At 33.8% G+C, this 20,410-nt stretch overlaps 2 pseudogenes; one reads left to right on the top strand and one right to left on the bottom strand.

Moving 5' to 3' along the window:
- The window catches only part of LOC146926491 (receptor-like protein 7), a 32,443-nt pseudogene extending 20,027 nt beyond the window's left edge, over positions 1 to 12,416 (top strand).
- Positions 12,417 to 14,324: 1,908 nt separating this feature from the next.
- LOC146926490 (receptor-like protein 7) lies at positions 14,325 to 17,703 on the bottom strand (annotated as a pseudogene).
- Positions 17,704 to 20,410: the final 2,707 nt, after the last annotated feature.

Genomic DNA, 20,410 nt, shown 5'->3' with positions numbered 1-20,410 from the left:
GGGCACCATTGAATTTAATACATCCTTTATTTTAACGCTTTTGCCGAGTAGAAATTGAAACAGTCCCTGTGGATACGAACTTATAAATTTTATTACTTCGATGCATTTTTAGTACACTTGCTAAAAATCTATCAAGTTTTTGGCGCCGTTGCCGGGGACTGTTAAATCATTTCAACTTGGCAATTTTGTTTTTATTTAGGATTTCTGACATTTATTTTTGTATATATATTGAAAAAAAATAGATTTATGCTTTTAGTTTTTTTCTCATTGTACAGTGCTACTAAAAAGTTTATCCAAGTTTTGCAGCTATGATGGACAGGTTAGTAGACAGGTTACGCCTCTATGACACAGAAGAGATTGTTACGTTGCAGTATGAAAAATATATGCTATCTTTGAAGATAAAATATTTGGACTCGATATTAAATTTGAGATCTGGTCGTTATGAGGCGAATCAACCAGGTAGTAATTGTGAAGGGAAGAAAAAGGTGATCAACATCGATTACAATACTCAACTTCAGAATATTTTAGATGATTTCTTGGTGTCAAATCAAGTTTCATTTGAGAAGTTTAATGTTCAGTGTGGTGATCTTGTTGAGAAAGCACATGAGTCTCAGAGGAAGCTGGTTCAGATGGAGATTGAGTGTCACAAGGTTGTGGTGGAAGAAAATCCAAAAGTGAGGAGTGTTGACATTTTCCCGAAGTCTGAACAAACAGGGGTTAAGGAAATCACTCGTGTGCAGATGGTTGCTTGTCCTTCTCTAAGGTGGGAGAGCTTAAATTCCAAAGGTTTAACTGTGAGCGCATGGGAGCATCTGCTTCTTTTTATGAAATTCATGGAATTCCTACCAAACAAGAGGAAGAAGAAAGATGATATATTTTTTCTGTCATTTTTGCCACCCTAACAGTGGTTGAAGCGTCAAGCTCAATGACGTAAAAGAAAGCGCTTGGTGGGAGGCAACCCATCCTTTTTTTTTTAATGTTTTTTATTTTGCAGGTATTTTTATTCAGTGAAAAAAAATGAAAAAAAAGCAAAAAAAAAAAGGGTGAAAAGATGGACAAAAAAAAAAAATCAGAGTCCACATCAGTTATTATTTTTTGTCTTTGTCAGATGTCAGTTGTGTCAGTTCTCATTTATTGTAACTTTAATTGTTTACATGTTTGTTATTGATGAATTTGCTTGTTTACTTGACTTTTTCCAGTTTAGTAACAAATGTTTGTTCAAGTGGTATTCCAAAAGTTCAAAAGGAGGAGTGACTTGTGATTTCAAATGCGAAGTGTACGGCAGTTCAAGATAGGTAGTCACAACTCCCAGAAATCTCAGCCATAAGGTTCATTGCCAAATTTTATTTTTCAATTTACTTATATTAGATTATGCCATGCAACTACATTTCTAGAACTTGCGATTTTTCTCTACTGTTGATTGGTCTTTGTCATTAGCACACTGAGACAAAAGTGCTTGGTCCTGTGAGCCTTTTGAAGCCTACCCTGATTTTAATTGTTAAATTTTATCCTTCTCTTAGCCAATTTGAGCCGGTAGGATTAGAACTTTTTGTTCGATGACAAACTACATTACAAGCTTAGAGACTTTTAGGATTTATCCCTTATTGTTTTTCTGAGTTAGGCATTGTAGAATGTTGCTAAAGATTAAGTTTGGGGTTGCTATTGGAATTTGCAACCAATTAAGTTTGGGGTGGGGGTACTAGAGAATAAGAGAACAAAATAAAGAAATTGTCATGCAAAATACACACAAAAATGGTGTATCAAAAAAAAATGAAAATGAATGATGAAAATATAATGAAAAAGGGACAAAACATTGAAAATCCGAGTAACTTCAAACTCGATTGTCCCAACTGTTATAAATATTCTCTAGTACATTTGCAATTGTTGTTCTATTAGGTGAATGAATGTGTTGGATTGAATTTTGTGCTTAACTTCCGTAGGAATACCTAACTCAAATTTTGTGTAGCCTACTTATCCAAATATTATCCCACCTTCACCTAAGCCCCGTTATAACCCTTAAAGACCTCAAAGTGTGCATTGACATTGATTTTGATTGACGTTTAGAAAATTTTCAAGCGTATGGTAATATGTAGATTGCATGTCGACTATGTGTGAACCCTTCCATATTTTTGCGTGGAGTTGTGAATTGGTGGATGCCTACAAGTCAAACTAGCTCATCTTTAACTAGTAAGGTGTTGAACTTTTGGGTACTATCGCTTGATTAGGTAATTGTTAATTTACTGTCGATTGTCAATTTAACAAGTTTGTTCCTTGAGGACAAGTAACAGTTCAAGTTTGGGGTTGTGATGACAGTCAGTCATTCACTATTTTTAGAGTCTTTTTAGTTAAGTTTTTAGTCTATTATTATTATTTTAGTATTTAATTTAGAGTCGTTTTAAATAAAATGTCGTATTCTTATTTATTGAGTCAAGTAGGAAAATGATTGAAGTTTGTGGTTTATTATCATAATTATTGGTCATGTAATCAAACAAGAGATAAAGAAGGTGTTGCATATGGCTAAATAGTAAAGATATTGGAAAATTATGCCTTTATGCATTGATACTTGATAGGCCACGTGATGTTTAGCAAGTGGATGCATTGGAATAAATAGTTTGGCCTTTGACCCAATGTTGGTGCTGACCCGAAATGCTAAAACATGAAGCAAAGACACTTGGTAATTGGAAAGAAAAACGGCACAGGGAAAATATAAAAGCATCACGCTTTGGCAAAAACAGAGGACGGCTGATACAGGAGATTACGGTTTTGAAAGAAAAAGAAGCCGCACGCGTACGAGAGAGAGGGGAAGGCACATGAACATAGAAGAACTTCATCAACAGTAGCGATTGAAATTAATTTGAGGAGCAACGCCGACAACGACGGAATTTTATCGGTTTATTTTCTTTTACTATGTTGTTTATCCCTTTCATCATGTCTAGCTAATTTCCTTTGATTAGGTCTGAGATGATTTTAATTTGAGTTGTTTGAACCATGTAATTGTATAAACTCTTTTCAATATAATTATAATCCTAGATTTATTCATAATTGTTTGTTCTTAATGCTTTTTGTATACTGATAACATATAAACTGAATTCAAATATCAATTGACTACTGACCCTAGTTATTGAATTGGATCTAATAATTCTGGTTAATCTAACGGGTCAGTCTAGGGATAGATGATTGTTAGGTTATGACATAAAAATTAACGTTCATAATAGCCTTCAACGATTACGAACTCACTTAAGGGATTAGGGTGTTGTAGCTTTAGAAGAGTGTTCTGAGTCAAGGGATTGATCAAAACTATTTTGTTAATTTGTCGTGAGACTAGGAGAATAATTGTAGAGACTAGGTGCAATTTACCAAACAATGATAATTAACTGATTCGAAAGACCTAATCATTTTAATCTCTATAGTTTCCAAACAAATCTTTATTTTCTGTTATTTATTTTTATGCAATCAAACCAACTGCCTAGGGCACCATTGAATTTAATACATCCTTTATTTTAACGCTTTTTCCGAGTAGAAATTGAAACAGTCCCTGTGGATACGAACTTATAAATTTTATTACTTCGATGCATTTTTAGTACACTTGCTAAAAATCTATCAAGTTTTTGGCGCCGTTGCCGGGGACTGTTAAATCATTTCAACTTGGCAATTTTGTTTTTATTTAGGATTTCTGACATTTATTTTTGTATATATATTGAAAAAAAAATAGATTTATGCTTTTAGTTTTTTTCTCATTGTACAGTGCTACTAAAAAGTTTATCCAAGTTTTGCAGCTATGATGGACAGGTTAGTAGATAGGTTACGCCTCTATGACACAGAAGAGATTGTTACGTTGCAGTATGAAAAGTATATGCTATCTTTGAAGATAAAATATTTGGACTCGATATTAAATTTGAGATCTGGTCGTTATGAGGCGAATCAACCAGGTAGTAATTGTGAAGGGAAGAAAAAGGTGATCAACATCGATTACAATACTCAACTTCAGAATATTTTAGATGATTTCTTGGTGTCAAATCAAGTTTCATTTGAGAAGTTTAATGTTCAGTGTGGTGATCTTGTTGAGAAAGCACATGAGTCTCAGAGGAAGCTGGTTCAGATGGAGATTGAGTGTCACAAGGTTGTGGTGGAAGAAAATCCAAAAGTGAGGAGTGTTGACATTTTCCCGAAGTCTGAACAAACAGGGGTTAAGGAAATCACTCGTGTGCAGATGGTTGCTTGTCCTTCTCTAAGGTGGGAGAGCTTAAATTCCAAAGGTTTAACTGTGAGCGCATGGGAGCATCTGCTTCTTTTTATGAAATTCATGGAATTCCTACCAAACAAGAGGAAGAAGAAAGATGATATATTTTTTCTGTCATTTTTGCCACCCTAACAGTGGTTGAAGCGTCAAGCTCAATGACGTAAAAGAAAGCGCTTGGTGGGAGGCAACCCATCCTTTTTTTTTTAATGTTTTTTATTTTGCAGGTATTTTTATTCAGTGAAAAAAAATGAAAAAAAAGCAAAAAAAAAAAGGGTGAAAAGATGGACAAAAAAAAAAAATCAGAGTCCACATCAGTTATTATTTTTTGTCTTTGTCAGATGTCAGTTGTGTCAGTTCTCATTTATTGTAACTTTAATTGTTTACATGTTTGTTATTGATGAATTTGCTTGTTTACTTGACTTTTTCCAGTTTAGTAACAAATGTTTGTTCAAGTGGTATTCCAAAAGTTCAAAAGGAGGAGTGACTTGTGATTTCAAATGCGAAGTGTACGGCAGTTCAAGATAGGTAGTCACAACTCCCAGAAATCTCAGCCATAAGGTTCATTGCCAAATTTTATTTTTCAATTTACTTATATTAGATTATTCCATGCAACTACATTTCTAGAACTTGCGATTTTTCTCTACTGTTGATTGGTCTTTGTCATTAGCACACTGAGACAAAAGTGCTTGGTCCTGTGAGCCTTTTGAAGCCTACCCTGATTTTAATTGTTAAATTTTATCCTTCTCTTAGCCAATTTGAGCCGGTAGGATTAGAACTTTTTGTTCGATGACAAACTACATTACAAGCTTAGAGACTTTTAGGATTTATCCCTTATTGTTTTTCTGAGTTAGGCATTGTAGAATGTTGCTAAAGATTAAGTTTGGGGTTGCTATTGGAATTTGCAACCAATTAAGTTTGGGGTGGGGGTACTAGAGAATAAGAGAACAAAATAAAGAAATTGTCATGCAAAATACACACACAAATGGTGTATCAAAAAAAAATGAAAATGAATGATGAAAATATAATGAAAAAGGGACAAAACATTGAAAATCCGAGTAACTTCAAACTCGATTGTCCCAACTGTTATAAATATTCTCTAGTACCTTTGCAATTGTTGTTCTATTAGGTGAATGAATGTGTTGGATTGAATTTTGTGCTTAACTTCCGTAGGAATACCTAACTCAAATTTTGTGTAGCCTACTTATCCAAATATTATCCCACCTTCACCTAAGCCCCGTTATAACCCTTAAAGACCTCAAAGTGTGCATTGACATTGATTTTGATTGACGTTTAGAAAATTTTCAAGCGTATGGTAATATGTAGATTGCATGTCGACTATGTGTGAACCCTTCCATATTTTTGCGTGGAGTTGTGAATTGGTGGATGCCTACAAGTCAAACTAGCTCATCTTTAACTAGTAAGGTGTTGAACTTTTGGGTACTATCGCTTGATCAGGTAATTGTTAATTTACTGTCGATTGTCAATTTAACAAGTTTGTTCCTTGAGGACAAGTAACAGTTCAAGTTTGGGGTTGTGATGACAGTCAGTCATTCACTATTTTTAGAGTCTTTTTAGTTAAGTTTTTAGTCTATTATTATTATTTTAGTATTTAATTTAGAGTCGTTTTAAATAAAATGTCGTATTCTTATTTATTGAGTCAAGTAGGAAAATGATTGAAGTTTGTGGTTTATTATCATAATTATTGGTCATGTAATCAAACAAGAGATAAAGAAGGTGTTGCATATGGCTAAATAGTAAAGATATTGGAAAATTATGCCTTTATGCATTGATACTTGATAGGCCACGTGATGTTTAGCAAGTGGATGCATTGGAATAAATAGTTTGGCCTTTGACCCAATGTTGGTGCTGACCCGAAATGCTAAAACATGAAGCAAAGACACTTGGTAATTGGAAAGAAAAACGGCACAGGGAAAATATAAAAGCATCACGCTTTGGCAAAAACAGAGGACGGCTGATACAGGAGATTACGGTTTTGAAAGAAAAAGAAGCCGCACGCGTACGAGAGAGAGGGGAAGGCACATGAACATAGAAGAACTTCATCAACAGTAGCGATTGAAATTAATTTGAGGAGCAACGCCGACAACGACGGAATTTTATCGGTTTATTTTCTTTTACTATGTTGTTTATCCCTTTCATCATGTCTAGCTAATTTCCTTTGATTAGGTCTGAGATGATTTTAATTTGAGTTGTTTGAACCATGTAATTGTATAAACTCTTTTCAATATAATTATAATCCTAGATTTATTCATAATTGTTTGTTCTTAATGCTTTTTGTATACTGATAACATATAAACTGAATTCAAATATCAATTGACTACTGACCCTAGTTATTGAATTGGATCTAATAATTCTGGTTAATCTAACGGGTCAGTCTAGGGATAGATGATTGTTAGGTTATGACATAAAAATTAACGTTCATAATAGCCTTCAACGATTACGAACTCACTTAAGGGATTAGGGTGTTGTAGCTTTAGAAGAGTGTTCTGAGTCAAGGGATTGATCAAAACTATTTTGTTAATTTGTCGTGAGACTAGGAGAATAATTGTAGAGACTAGGTGCAATTTACCAAACAATGATAATTAACTGATTCGAAAGACCTAATCATTTTAATCTCTATAGTTTCCAAACAAATCTTTATTTTCTGTTATTTATTTTTATGCAATCAAACCAACTGCCTAGGGCACCATTGAATTTAATACATCCTTTATTTTAACGCTTTTTCCGAGTAGAAATTGAAACAGTCCCTGTGGATACGAACTTATAAATTTTATTACTTCGATGCATTTTTAGTACACTTGCTAAAAATCTATCAAGTTTTTGGCGCCATTGCCGGGGACTGTTAAATCATTTCAACTTGGCAATTTTGTTTTTATTTAGGATTTCTGACATTTATTTTTGTATATATATTGAAAAAAAATAGATTTATGCTTTTAGTTTTTTTCTCATTGTACAGTGCTACTAAAAAGTTTATCCAAGTTTTGCAGCTATGATGGACAGGTTAGTAGACAGGTTACGCCTCTATGACACAGAAGAGATTGTTACGTTGCAGTATGAAAAGTATATGCTATCTTTGAAGATAAAATATTTGGACTCGATATTAAATTTGAGATCTGGTCGTTATGAGGCGAATCAACCAGGTAGTAATTGTGAAGGGAAGAAAAAGGTGATCAACATCGATTACAATACTCAACTTCAGAATATTTTAGATGATTTCTTGGTGTCAAATCAAGTTTCATTTGAGAAGTTTAATGTTCAGTGTGGTGATCTTGTTGAGAAAGCACATGAGTCTCAGAGGAAGCTGGTTCAGATGGAGATTGAGTGTCACAAGGTTGTGGTGGAAGAAAATCCAAAAGTGAGGAGTGTTGACATTTTCCCGAAGTCTGAACAAACAGGGGTTAAGGAAATCACTCGTGTGCAGATGGTTGCTTGTCCTTCTCTAAGGTGGGAGAGCTTAAATTCCAAAGGTTTAACTGTGAGCGCATGGGAGCATCTGCTTCTTTTTATGAAATTCATGGAATTCCTACCAAACAAGAGGAAGAAGAAAGATGATATATTTTTTCTGTCATTTTTGCCACCCTAACAGTGGTTGAAGCGTCAAGCTCAATGACGTAAAAGAAAGCGCTTGGTGGGAGGCAACCCATCCTTTTTTTTTTAATGTTTTTTATTTTGCAGGTATTTTTATTCAGTGAAAAAAAATGAAAAAAAAGCAAAAAAAAAAAAGGGTTAAAAGATGGACAAAAAAAAAATCAGAGTCCACATCAGTTATTATTTTTTGTCTTTGTCAGATGTCAGTTGTGTCAGTTCTCATTTATTGTAACTTTAATTGTTTACATGTTTGTTATTGATGAATTTGCTTGTTTACTTGACTTTTTCCAGTTTAGTAACAAATGTTTGTTCAAGTGGTATTCCAAAAGTTCAAAAGGAGGAGTGACTTGTGATTTCAAATGCGAAGTGTACGGCAGTTCAAGATAGGTAGTCACAACTCCCAGAAATCTCAGCCATAAGGTTCATTGCCAAATTTTATTTTTCAATTTACTTATATTAGATTATTCCATGCAACTACATTTCTAGAACTTGCGATTTTTCTCTACTGTTGATTGGTCTTTGTCATTAGCACACTGAGACAAAAGTGCTTGGTCCTGTGAGCCTTTTGAAGCCTACCCCTGATTTTAATTGTTAAATTTTATCCTTCTCTTAGCCAATTTGAGCCGGTAGGATTAGAACTTTTTGTTCGATGACAAACTACATTACAAGCTTAGAGACTTTTAGGATTTATCCCTTATTGTTTTTCTGAGTTAGGCATTGTAGAATGTTGCTAAAGATTAAGTTTGGGGTTGCTATTGGAATTTGCAACCAATTAAGTTTGGGGTGGGGGTACTAGAGAATAAGAGAACAAAATAAAGAAATTGTCATGCAAAATACACACAAAAATGGTGTATCAAAAAAAAATGAAAATGAATGATGAAAATATAATGAAAAAGGGACAAAACATTGAAAATCCGAGTAACTTCAAACTCGATTGTCCCAACTGTTATAAATATTCTCTAGTACCTTTGCAATTGTTGTTCTATTAGGTGAATGAATGTGTTGGATTGAATTTTGTGCTTAACTTCCGTAGGAATACCTAACTCAAATTTTGTGTAGCCTACTTATCCAAATATTATCCCACCTTCACCTAAGCCCCGTTATAACCCTTAAAGACCTCAAAGTGTGCATTGACATTGATTTTGATTGACGTTTAGAAAATTTTCAAGCGTATGGTAATATGTAGATTGCATGTCGACTATGTGTGAACCCTTCCATATTTTTGCGTGGAGTTGTGAATTGGTGGATGCCTACAAGTCAAACTAGCTCATCTTTAACTAGTAAGGTGTTGAACTTTTGGGTACTATCGCTTGATCAGGTAATTGTTAATTTACTGTCGATTGTCAATTTAACAAGTTTGTTCCTTGAGGACAAGTAACAGTTCAAGTTTGGGGTTGTGATGACAGTCAGTCATTCACTATTTTTAGAGTCTTTTTAGTTAAGTTTTTAGTCTATTATTATTATTTTAGTATTTAATTTAGAGTCGTTTTAAATAAAATGTCGTATTCTTATTTATTGAGTCAAGTAGGAAAATGATTGAAGTTTGTGGTTTATTATCATAATTATTGGTCATGTAATCAAACAAGAGATAAAGAAGGTGTTGCATATGGCTAAATAGTAAAGATATTGGAAAATTATGCCTTTATGCATTGATACTTGATAGGCCACGTGATGTTTAGCAAGTGGATGCATTGGAATAAATAGTTTGGCCTTTGACCCAATGTTGGTGCTGACCCGAAATGCTAAAACATGAAGCAAAGACACTTGGTAATTGGAAAGAAAAACGGTACAGGGAAAATATAAAAGCATCACGCTTTGGCAAAAACAGAGGACGGCTGATACAGGAGATTACGGTTTTGAAAGAAAAAGAAGCCGCACGCGTACGAGAGAGAGGGGAAGGCACATGAACATAGAAGAACTTCATCAACAGTAGCGATTGAAATTAATTTGAGGAGCAACGCCGACAACGACGGAATTTTATCGGTTTATTTTCTTTTACTATGTTGTTTATCCCTTTCATCATGTCTAGCTAATTTCCTTTGATTAGGTCTGAGATGATTTTAATTTGAGTTGTTTGAACCATGTAATTGTATAAACTCTTTTCAATATAATTATAATCCTAGTTTTATTCATAATTGTTTGTTCTTAATGCTTTTTGTATACTGATAACATATAAACTGAATTCAAATATCAATTGACTACTGACCCTAGTTATTGAATTGGATCTAATAATTCTGGTTAATCTAACGGGTCAGTCTAGGGATAGATGATTGTTAGGTTATGACATAAAAATTAACGTTCATAATAGCCTTCAACGGTTACGAACTCACTTAAGGGATTAGGGTGTTGTAGCTTTAGAAGAGTGTTCTGAGTCAAGGGATTGATCAAAACTATTTTGTTAATTTGTCGTGAGACTAGGAGAATAATTGTAGAGACTAGGTGCAATTTACCAAACAATGATAATTAACTGATTCGAAAGACCTAATCATTTTAATCTCTATAGTTTCCAAACAAATCTTTATTTTCTGTTATTTATTTTTATGCAATCAAACCAACTGCCTAGGGCACCATTGAATTTAATACATCCTTTATTTTAACGCTTTTGCCGAGTAGAAATTGAAACAGTCCCTGTGGATACGAACTTATAAATTTTATTACTTCGATGCATTTTTAGTACACTTGCTAAAAATCTATCAAAAATGCTTATGATTAACGCAACTCCCTGCGGAAAACAATCCTATATATACTCACGTGTACATAGTTATATGACATGTAGAAATTCTACATCAATTTGATGAACTCATCAACGTGTCTTCCTCTGTAATTCAAATTCTTGATTTAAGTAGAAATAATCTATCAGGGTCACTGCCCAATGAGATTTTGGCTCTTAGATATATAACTTCACTGGACCTTTCATACAACAACATACCAATCAATGTGAGTGATGCAAATGCTGATCAAACTTTCTTACCCCAAATTACCTTTCTAACATTGACATCCTGCAACTTGAAAACTTTCCCTAGTTTTTTGATGAACCAATCATCAATCTAGACCTTTCAGTTAACCAAATGCAAGGAGTAGTGCCCAATTGGATTTGGACACTAAGCAGTGTTCAAAGCCTCAATATTTCACACAATTTTCTCACAGAATTAGAAGGACCTCTACATAATCTAACTTCTGCCTTTATGGACTCTATTGATCTTCATAACAACCAACTACAAGGGCAAGTACCTGTTATCCCATGTACTTACTATGCGGACTACTCAATGAACAAGTTTAGCGCTGTTATCCCACAAGATATTAATAGTGACCAGTCTGTAACAAATTTTCTCTCTCTCTCTCTTTCTCACAATAATTTGCACGGAAGTATCCCTAATTTCCTATGCAATGCTTCAAATCTTCAAGTGCTTGGTCTTTCCTTCAACCACATTTCTCGAGAAATACCCTCATGTTTACTGACAATGACTAAGACCCTTATTATATTAGATTTGAGGAGGAACAGTCTCCAAGGGCAAATCGAAGATAAGTTTCCCACTTCTTGCGCTTTAGAGACTTTGAACCTCCATGGTAATCTATTACATGGGCCAGTTCCCAAGTCTCTTGCCCGCTGCTCCAAATTAGAGATACTAGACATCGGAACGAATCAGATTGATGGTCGCTTTCCATGCTTTCTGAAGAACATACCCACACTTAGTGTCCTAGTACTGCGAAACAACAAATTTCATGGTACCTTACAATGTTCAAAAGCAAAAAATCCATGCAAAATGATTCAAATTGTGGACATTGCTTTCAACAGTTTTAGTGGTGAACTACCGGAAAAATATTTCAGAACCTTGAAAAAAATGAAGCATGTCAATGATAATGTTTCATCAAAGTTTATCGGCTTCGGTGATAGATTTTATTATCAGGAGAGTGTGACAGTTATGAGTAAAGGTCGACAAATGGATTTGGTTAAAATTTTGACAATTTTCACAACCATTGATTTCTCATCCAATCACTTTAAAGGAGTAATACCAAAGGATCTAATGGAACTGAAAGCACTCTATATTCTAAACCTTTCAAACAATGGTATCTCTGGTGAAATCCCATCAACTAGTGGAAACCTGAAACAATTGGAGTCATTGGATCTCTCAAATAACTCCTTGGTTGGTGTAATACCTGTGCAACTTGCAAGCTTGTCGTTCCTCTCGTATTTGAACCTTTCCTTCAATCATTTGGTTGGGAAGATCCAACAGGTACTCAACTTCAGTCATTTCAGGCTTCTTCATTTGAAGGAAATGAAGGGCTATATGGTCCTCCATTGGATGAAACACCAAATGGTAAAAAGTAGGATGAGCTACCCTTACAGCCAGCATGTGAAAGGTTAGCTTGTTCAATTGACTGGAATTTTTTAAGTGTGGAGTTGGGATTTATTTTTGGGCTCGGAATCATCATTGGTCCCCTCTTGTTTTGGAAGAAATGGAGAGTAAGTTATTGGAAACTCGTAGACGAAATTCTCTGTCGGATCTTCCGGAGGATGCATTTTGAATATGCAACTGATAGAGGACAGACATACAGAATTTTAAGGTAGTGATAGTTATATTAGTGCTAGGGAGTGATAATTATAAAAATAAAGTTTTCTATTTCTATTTAAGCTGTACTTTGTGCTTACTCCTTTTTGAAGAAACATTCTATATAGTTTACATAAAACAGTGACATTGTGAGATAAAAATATATAAGTTGATTTATAAATATACACATCATAATCAAACTGGAAACCGAAACGAAAAGCTCATAACTTAAAAAATAATAACTTCATTTCTCTCCTATTTGGTAAAACAATTGTTTAATTTGGTTTTCTGATTGTCAGCTAGATATTGATACCATTTGACATAAACATTCATAAAATTGTCTACCTAATGATATACTTTTTTAGTCTTATTATGTTTTAGATTTTGAAGGTCTAACCCAATCCCTGTGATTTCCAGTATTTTTCTTCCAAATTTGTAAAGGCAAAATGAACATAATTATTACACTAATTCAAGATTTAGAGGTAAAAGTTTATCCATCATAATAGCATATGAGAGTTGATATACATTCTATTCAGTGTCATGGTGTTTTCGATCAAATTAAACATGATTAATGCATTGTAAAAGTTGCAGTTGAATGTATATAATATAAGGACTTGTTTAAGATAAAAAATATTTTACTGACCATGAAATGGATTTTACAAAGCCAATGAATCATATATATGATATCACTTTGACACTGCAGTATTGTTTATGGAAAGCCTTATTGCCATGGCATGACATTCCTGTTATATAGATTGCATAAAAAATTGACATTAATTCTAATATTCTTCCCTGTGATTTAATTCTCTTAGAAAATGCTACAATTGATTGCTTTGTATTATCTTCATTAATCAATTATATTCTTCCATTGGCTGCAATGATGAAGTTGCCATCTCCTTCTTGTTCTTAAAGAAAAATTACAAGAATTATACAACAGAGTTGGAAATGGAAAACGATGCTCTATATTGTTTGTTATGTATACTTCCTTGTGATGATATGTGCTCTATCAAATTTAAATAAAATAATATCACATGGCGTTTTCTTTAAATTAAAAATAGACGATTTTAGTTATAACTACGAAATCATATTTAGACTTGTTCAAATTTTTTCGTTTGTGTAGAGATATCTTATTGGAATCTGTCCCACAAATTTAGCATCTGAATAATTCAAATAATTTAACTTCAACTTGCTGAATCCTCATGGAATGGAAGAATTGAAATTGTTATCAGCCAAATTCAGTTTGTGCAGATTTTGGATATATAAAAAAAAAAAAAAAAAAAAACCTACTTGAGTGTGCAAATCCACCAGAGATATATTTCCTACTTAGATCAGTCCATTCACATCAAGCAATGCTTGAAATCCCCAAGTTCAGTTTGGTAGAACTTTCTAGCTTAAATGTGAGATTGTGCAGTAATGATTTTTGATAAACAAGACATTTTCCAGAGGCATCAGAGCAATATGAATGCTAATATTGTGTTTTCAAGTGTGGAAGAGACTAAAATTGTATGAGAAATTTCGACATGACTAATTTCAAACTTAACTTTATTATTATATTAGACATTGTTTGACTCATTGTTGAACAACTCTGTTATGAGCCTACAAAATGAACAATCTTCTATTCGGTGTCTGTATGACATCCGCAGATAATAAAAATTTATGATAAGCTTTACTTTGAAATATTTCTTATTCAATGCAAATTTCCCATAATCTACATCAATAAATGAGTTACACAAATGTTCCACACTGGAAATAGTCTCAGCAAACAACAATAAGAAGCTTATTACTTTCACTGTTACAATTAGCTTGATTTTGGTCCAATAATCAAACTTGATTTTATCTTTCACTGTTTTCATTTTTGGATTCCTTTCATCTTACAAAAACACAGAAGGATAAAATTTCAACAAGTATGAATTTGATTTCTATAGTTATAATTTATAAATCAACTCATCCTTGTTTAATTTGAATAAAAACTTGTCACCACAACTCCACTGGAAGCTATTTTATTTAATAGAGACTCTTCAAAGTTTCAGAACATATCATCACAAACAAGTATACATAACAAACAGCATGGCTGGAAATAGAAAACACTAAATTATACTAATTAGCACACTCATTTGTCTCTAATTCCACCTTAAAACTTTGTATGTTTGTCCTCTGTGGGTTATATATTCAAGATGAATCCTTGAAAAGACACAGCAAAGAATTTTATCCACAAGTTTCCAATACCTTACCCTCCACTGCTTCTAAAACATGAGAGGACCAATGACAATTCCGAGACCAAAAACAAATCCCAATTCCACACTTAAAAAATTCCAGTCAACTGAACATTGAGGATGCAGCTCATCCTTCCTTTTGCCATCTGGTTTTTCAGTCAATGGAGGTCCATATAGCCCATCATTTCCTTCAAAATAAGAAGCTGGAAATGACTGAAGTTGAGTACCTGTTGGGATTATCCCCACCAAATGATTAAATGAGAGGTTCAAATAAGAAAGGAAGGACAAGCTTTCTAACTGCAGAGGAATTTCACCAACCAAAGAGTTACTCGAGAGGTCTAATGATGACTCTAATTGTTTCAAATTCCCTATAGAAGATGGGATTTCACCTGAGAGACGATTGTTTGAAAAGTTTAGAACATAAAGTGCTTTGAAGTCCATCAGCACCTCTTGTATCGGTCCTTCAAAATGATTGGATGAGAAGTCAATGGACGTGAGGACTGTTAGTATTTTAACAAACTCCAGTTGTTGACCTTTGCTTGTAACAGTCACTGAATCATGATAATATATCTGATTCTGACCAAGTATAAGAACCTCAAATTGGATCTGATTTACCTTCAAATCAATATGGTTTTTATCAGACATCATTGCCTCCCCACCTTGTGAAGAATTTTCCAGTTAGTTTACCACTGAAGTTGTTAAAGGCTAGATCAATTATCTGAAGCATATGCCAGATGTCATCGGTTGCTGGACATTGGACGGGACCATAGAATTTGTTTTTGCGCAAGACTAGGACACGAAGTGTGGATATGTTCTTCAACAAGCATGGAAAACTGTCAACAATGTTGTTATTTGCAAGATCTAACACTTCTAGTCCTGAGCATTTCACAAGAGATTTTGGAATCTGTCCATTTAACTTATTCTTTTGGAGATAAAGAGTCCTTAGAGAGCAGGAAGGTGGAAACCCATCTGGGATATGGCCGGTGAGATTGTTAATCCTCAGATTTAATACCACAAGGGTTTGAGTCGTTGACATTAGACATGAGGGAATTGTTCCAGAAATGTTATTAATGGAAATATCAAGCACTCTAAGATTTGTTGCATTGCAAAGGGAATCAGGGATACCTCCTTGTAAATTATTATTTGAAAAAGAGAGAAAAGTTGTGAAATACAGGTAATTACCGATATCTTGTGGGATAACAGAATCAAATTTGTTCATTGAGTAATCCAAATAAGAAGCAAATTCAGGAAAAACAGGAATTGGACCTTCCAATTGGTTGTTATGAAGGTCAAGGCCTATCAAGTTGGAAGTGAGGTTTTGCAGATGGCTTTCCAAATCATTGAGCATATTGTGAGAAACATTAAGACTCTGAAGATTCTGTAGCTTCCATATCCAGTTGGGAACTTTTCCTTGAATTTGATTATTTGAAAGGTCTAGAATGGTCAATTTGGATTTGTTTCTCAAGAAACTAGGGAATGTTTTCAAGTTACAGGATGCCAAGTTTAGAGTACCAATATTGGAAAAGGAAGTATGATCAGCATTTTCAACATTCACATTGATTGATATGTTGTTGTATGAAAGGTCTAGTTCAGTTAAATTTCTAAACTTATCTAGAAGCAGCGAACCATTCAACCTGTTAAAGGAAAGATCGAGGACAGAAAGTAAACCAAGCTGGAAGATAGATTTTGGAAAAGGGCCAGATAGATTATTGCTTCTTAAATCAAGGGTGTTCAATACTGAGGTAGACACATTTATCAATTCTTCAAATTTACTAAACTGGTTAAATGAAAGTTGAATTTGCTCCAGTAACCCGAGTGCAAAAAGGGATGAAGGAATGCTCCCATTGAAAGAATTATCATGTAAGTAAATTCTGGCTAGATTGTGCATTCCTCCAAAGTGAGAAGATGTTGGAATTTCACCACTTAAACGATTGTGAGAAAGGTCTAAGTGGCCAAGTTTTCTGGCCATGCCAAATGATGGCATTGGACCAGTGAAACTGTTTATTGACAAATCCAGGTATATTAGTTTTGTGAGTTTTGACAATGAATTGGGAAGTGTCCCATTAAATTGACAATTAGAAAGATCCAGTTCAGATAAGTTCCTCATGTTATTAATGGTGTGTGGAATTGCTCCCGTGAAGCTTGTGTTACCTACGCTAAAGGTATGGATAGATACACTCAATGGAAATTCTGGAAATGAACCATGGAGATTATCGTTGTACGATAAGTCAATAACCAACAATGTTCTTATTTGGAAGATCTTATGGGGGAATGTACCAGTCAATCCACAAAATGCAAGACTGAGGGTTGTCAGGTTTTTAAAATTGGCAAATGTTTCTGGCACTGGGGACGAAAAGTAGTTCGCATCAAGAATAATGACTGATAGGTTCTCTAGTCTTGTTAGTGAAGAATCAAGGGGTCCTGATAGATCACAATAAGACATGCTCAACTCTTGAAGGTCACTCAGAGGTAACAAAGCATTGATCCATTCTTTTCCCTGAGCTTGTATACTTACACCATCTATATAAAGCTGCCTAAGATTGGTCATATTTTGAAAAAATTTCTGTAGATTTTGGTTCTCAAGTTTCAGTACTTGTCCAGTTAAATAACTACGGGAAGAGATATCAAGAGTAACCAACCTTGTAAGCTGAGAAATCTCAATGGGAATCTGCCCTGCAAAGATAGCATATGACAAATTCAGATAATTCAACATCGACAACTTGCTGAATCCTGATGGAATGGCAGAACTGAAATTGTTATTAGCCAAATTCAGTTTCTGGAGATGTTTGAGACTGAAAAGACTACTTGAACTATTAAAACCATCAGAGATGTCTTCTGCACTCAAGTCAAGGCCAATCACGTATCCGTTACTGTCACAAGTTACACCATTCCAATAGCAGCAATCAGTGATCTCATTCCAGAATTTTACTTTGGTGGAAGTTTCAAAGTTGTATGTGAGATTATTTTTTAGTAGGAGCAACAACGATTGTTGATCATCAAGACATTTGGCTGATGCAATGGTGATTTGGAAAGTGTTATAAATGCTGTAGTAGCAGATAAGGAAGGAAAACAATGAAACTAATGTGATTCTCATTGTTATTTACTCTTGTAGTGACAATCACAACAAAAATGCTTGTGTTATAAAGAAGTTGCAGACAAATGTAATCTTCCCTGTATTTTCCAGTGTGGAACTGGTCAATAGTTGAAGAGTAACTTCATTGAAGTTTCTGCGAAACCATCTAAGCATTACATAAATTCAAAGTAAACCATATCAAAAAAAGTCACATATATAGGAACTTGTGGGGTATGATGGGGTGCCACTAGATGCATGAAAATTCTTAGTTTGGACATATGAATTTGCTTAACATTATAAAAAGAAAATGCATAAAAAAACATGATAAATTCTAAGTTGAGAGACTTAGAATATTCCATAACCAAAAGAAGAGTTTTGCGTATTTTAGAAACTCCAAACCCTCAACTTAAGGGTAAGAATTTTCAGGCTAACCCATTTTTCAACTTTTTCCAAACCCAAACGCTTCTTCTTAAAGTGGAAGGCGACATTGATGAATAGTGATAAAAAACTAGAAAAATATTGTTTTCTACTTCCAATTCCATTTATATTATTCATTGTGTGTACTCCTTTTTTATGAGATGTATTGGAACAATGATGATACATACCATTCAATTGTTTGATTCAGATATGAAGCAACACCTAATTACTAATATTTCTTTTAAAGTTCCATTGGTCTTATTTGTTAATTCGCTCATCCAGTTTTATCTTCTACATTACTCATCCGATCAAACACATACACATGATTAATGCATTGTATATAAAATAAGGACTTACTTAAGTTAAATAATTTATATAGCCTTTTTTATTTTTTACAAGTAGAATTTATATTATCATGAAGTGGTTTTACAAAGCCAATATTGAAACTTGTATCTTTAATCCCTCAAAAAAAAACTTGCATCTTTAATGGAAGGCATACACAATTTCTGTTATATAGATTGCATAAAAATTTGACATTAACAATGGAGCATCTATAAGCTCAACATTAACAAATTAATCCATCTTTTTTATTAATGCAGTAAGAGGATTAGTAAAGATGGCATAATTAGGGATGAATCTTGTTTAATATCCTGACTAACCAAAGAGTCCCCTTAGTTGCTTCAATTTTGATGAAGTAGGCAAATCAATTACAGATTTAATTTTAGATTGGTCCATCTCAACTTCTTGGATTTAAATGGTAAGTCCTAAATATTCCACCTTTATGAAACCAAAACAACATTTTGCAAGCTTGGCAACTAATGAGTGCTATCTCTAAAGCTGTAACACCTCCTCTATGTGTAAAAATTCGAACATTATTTTGATAGCCCGTATTCCTTTAACATATCACTATCCAATTCCGACATTCTCATTCTCAAGATTCAACGCTATTCCTTTCACACCGCTATCAAATTAGTTGGACTCATTATACCCCAATCATCAATGTTTCCACTCCGGTTCATAAGATTTCCACTGTGGTTCATTAAACAGTGCATGAAAGGGTGTTGCTAACCAGTGCCCCGGGGCACTGGATAAGAAACAATAAATAGGCAATAAATAAACAAATTTCACTTGATTTACCTCAATTAAAATGGAAAATAAATCAACTAATTAAAACAGAAAATATTTGTATTTAATAGTGCAAATTTCTTTTACTTTACAGAGCTAGCCAGCAACGCGCGCGTGCTTCTCAATTCTCATTATTTTCCTTGTGATTTCAATTTCAGGAATGTCCCCATTCCCATTGTATTCATGCGGTGCCTTCATTTCTTAATATTTTTCTTTCCTGCAATTTTATTCAAGGCAATTTGTTTTACGTGATTTTTTTTTAATCATTTTTTCTTTCAAATCAATTCATGAAGGCCTATGCATATAGTTAGTAACATATCTAAATAAATTCAAAATAAATCCAAAAAGAGCTGGTACCTGGAAAAAAGAAAGTGGTGTCGTAGGATTTCATAAAAAAAGTGTAAAATGAGAATTTGTTGAAAGAATATGCGACAGTAACAAAAAGTGTAAAAAAGAGCTGGTACCTGCAACGGTAACATGAGATTCAACGCGCGTGTATATTAATTTTGTCTTTTTTAAAGAGTATTCAATACAGCCATTCCTATTTTAATTAAGTTGACCAGCTTTTCAAATTAATTAAGGTTAATTAAGTTGGACCTATTCATTTTATTGTTCCTTAACCTGTGTCCGGGGCACTGGATAGCATTACCCTTTATCTAATTTGAATACATCATGAGATTATTCATGGATTTATTTCAAGGAGTTAATCATTGTAGATGGTATGGATTTGGATTTAAGTAAATGTGCAATGTATTTCAGATCGATAATTTAGTCAAACCGACCAATCTGAGATCGATGGTTGAGATCAATTAATGTGTGTACACATTAATTGGAGGCAGATAAAATACATAGAAGGTATGATAAAAAATATCAATCGAGAAAGGCTGAAAGAGTATGGGTGAATACATTGGATTAATCTTCATATAATGCATATATCTCAAAAAGTACAAACCATTACGGCCTCTCCTACTACATGCCCTGTATTTGTAGACTGATTTTGTTTATATTATCATTGAAACTGCAACTTCTTCGTGATTGTCTTTATTGATATCTATCACCTTCATTAATCAATGATCTTTTGACAATAACATTTCCGAATGCCAAATCATATCCAATCCCTTTTCTGAATTATTTCCATTCTATTTTTTCATTCTGTGTTACCATGAAATTGAAAGGAACTTTCCTA

This window comes from Medicago sativa, chromosome 4 (genome assembly GCF_051527215.1).
Source record: "Medicago sativa cultivar Bolivia chromosome 4, Bolivia_mono, whole genome shotgun sequence".
Lineage (NCBI taxonomy): Eukaryota > Viridiplantae > Streptophyta > Magnoliopsida > Fabales > Fabaceae > Medicago > Medicago sativa.
This window is presented reverse-complemented; position numbering and strand designations above follow the sequence as displayed.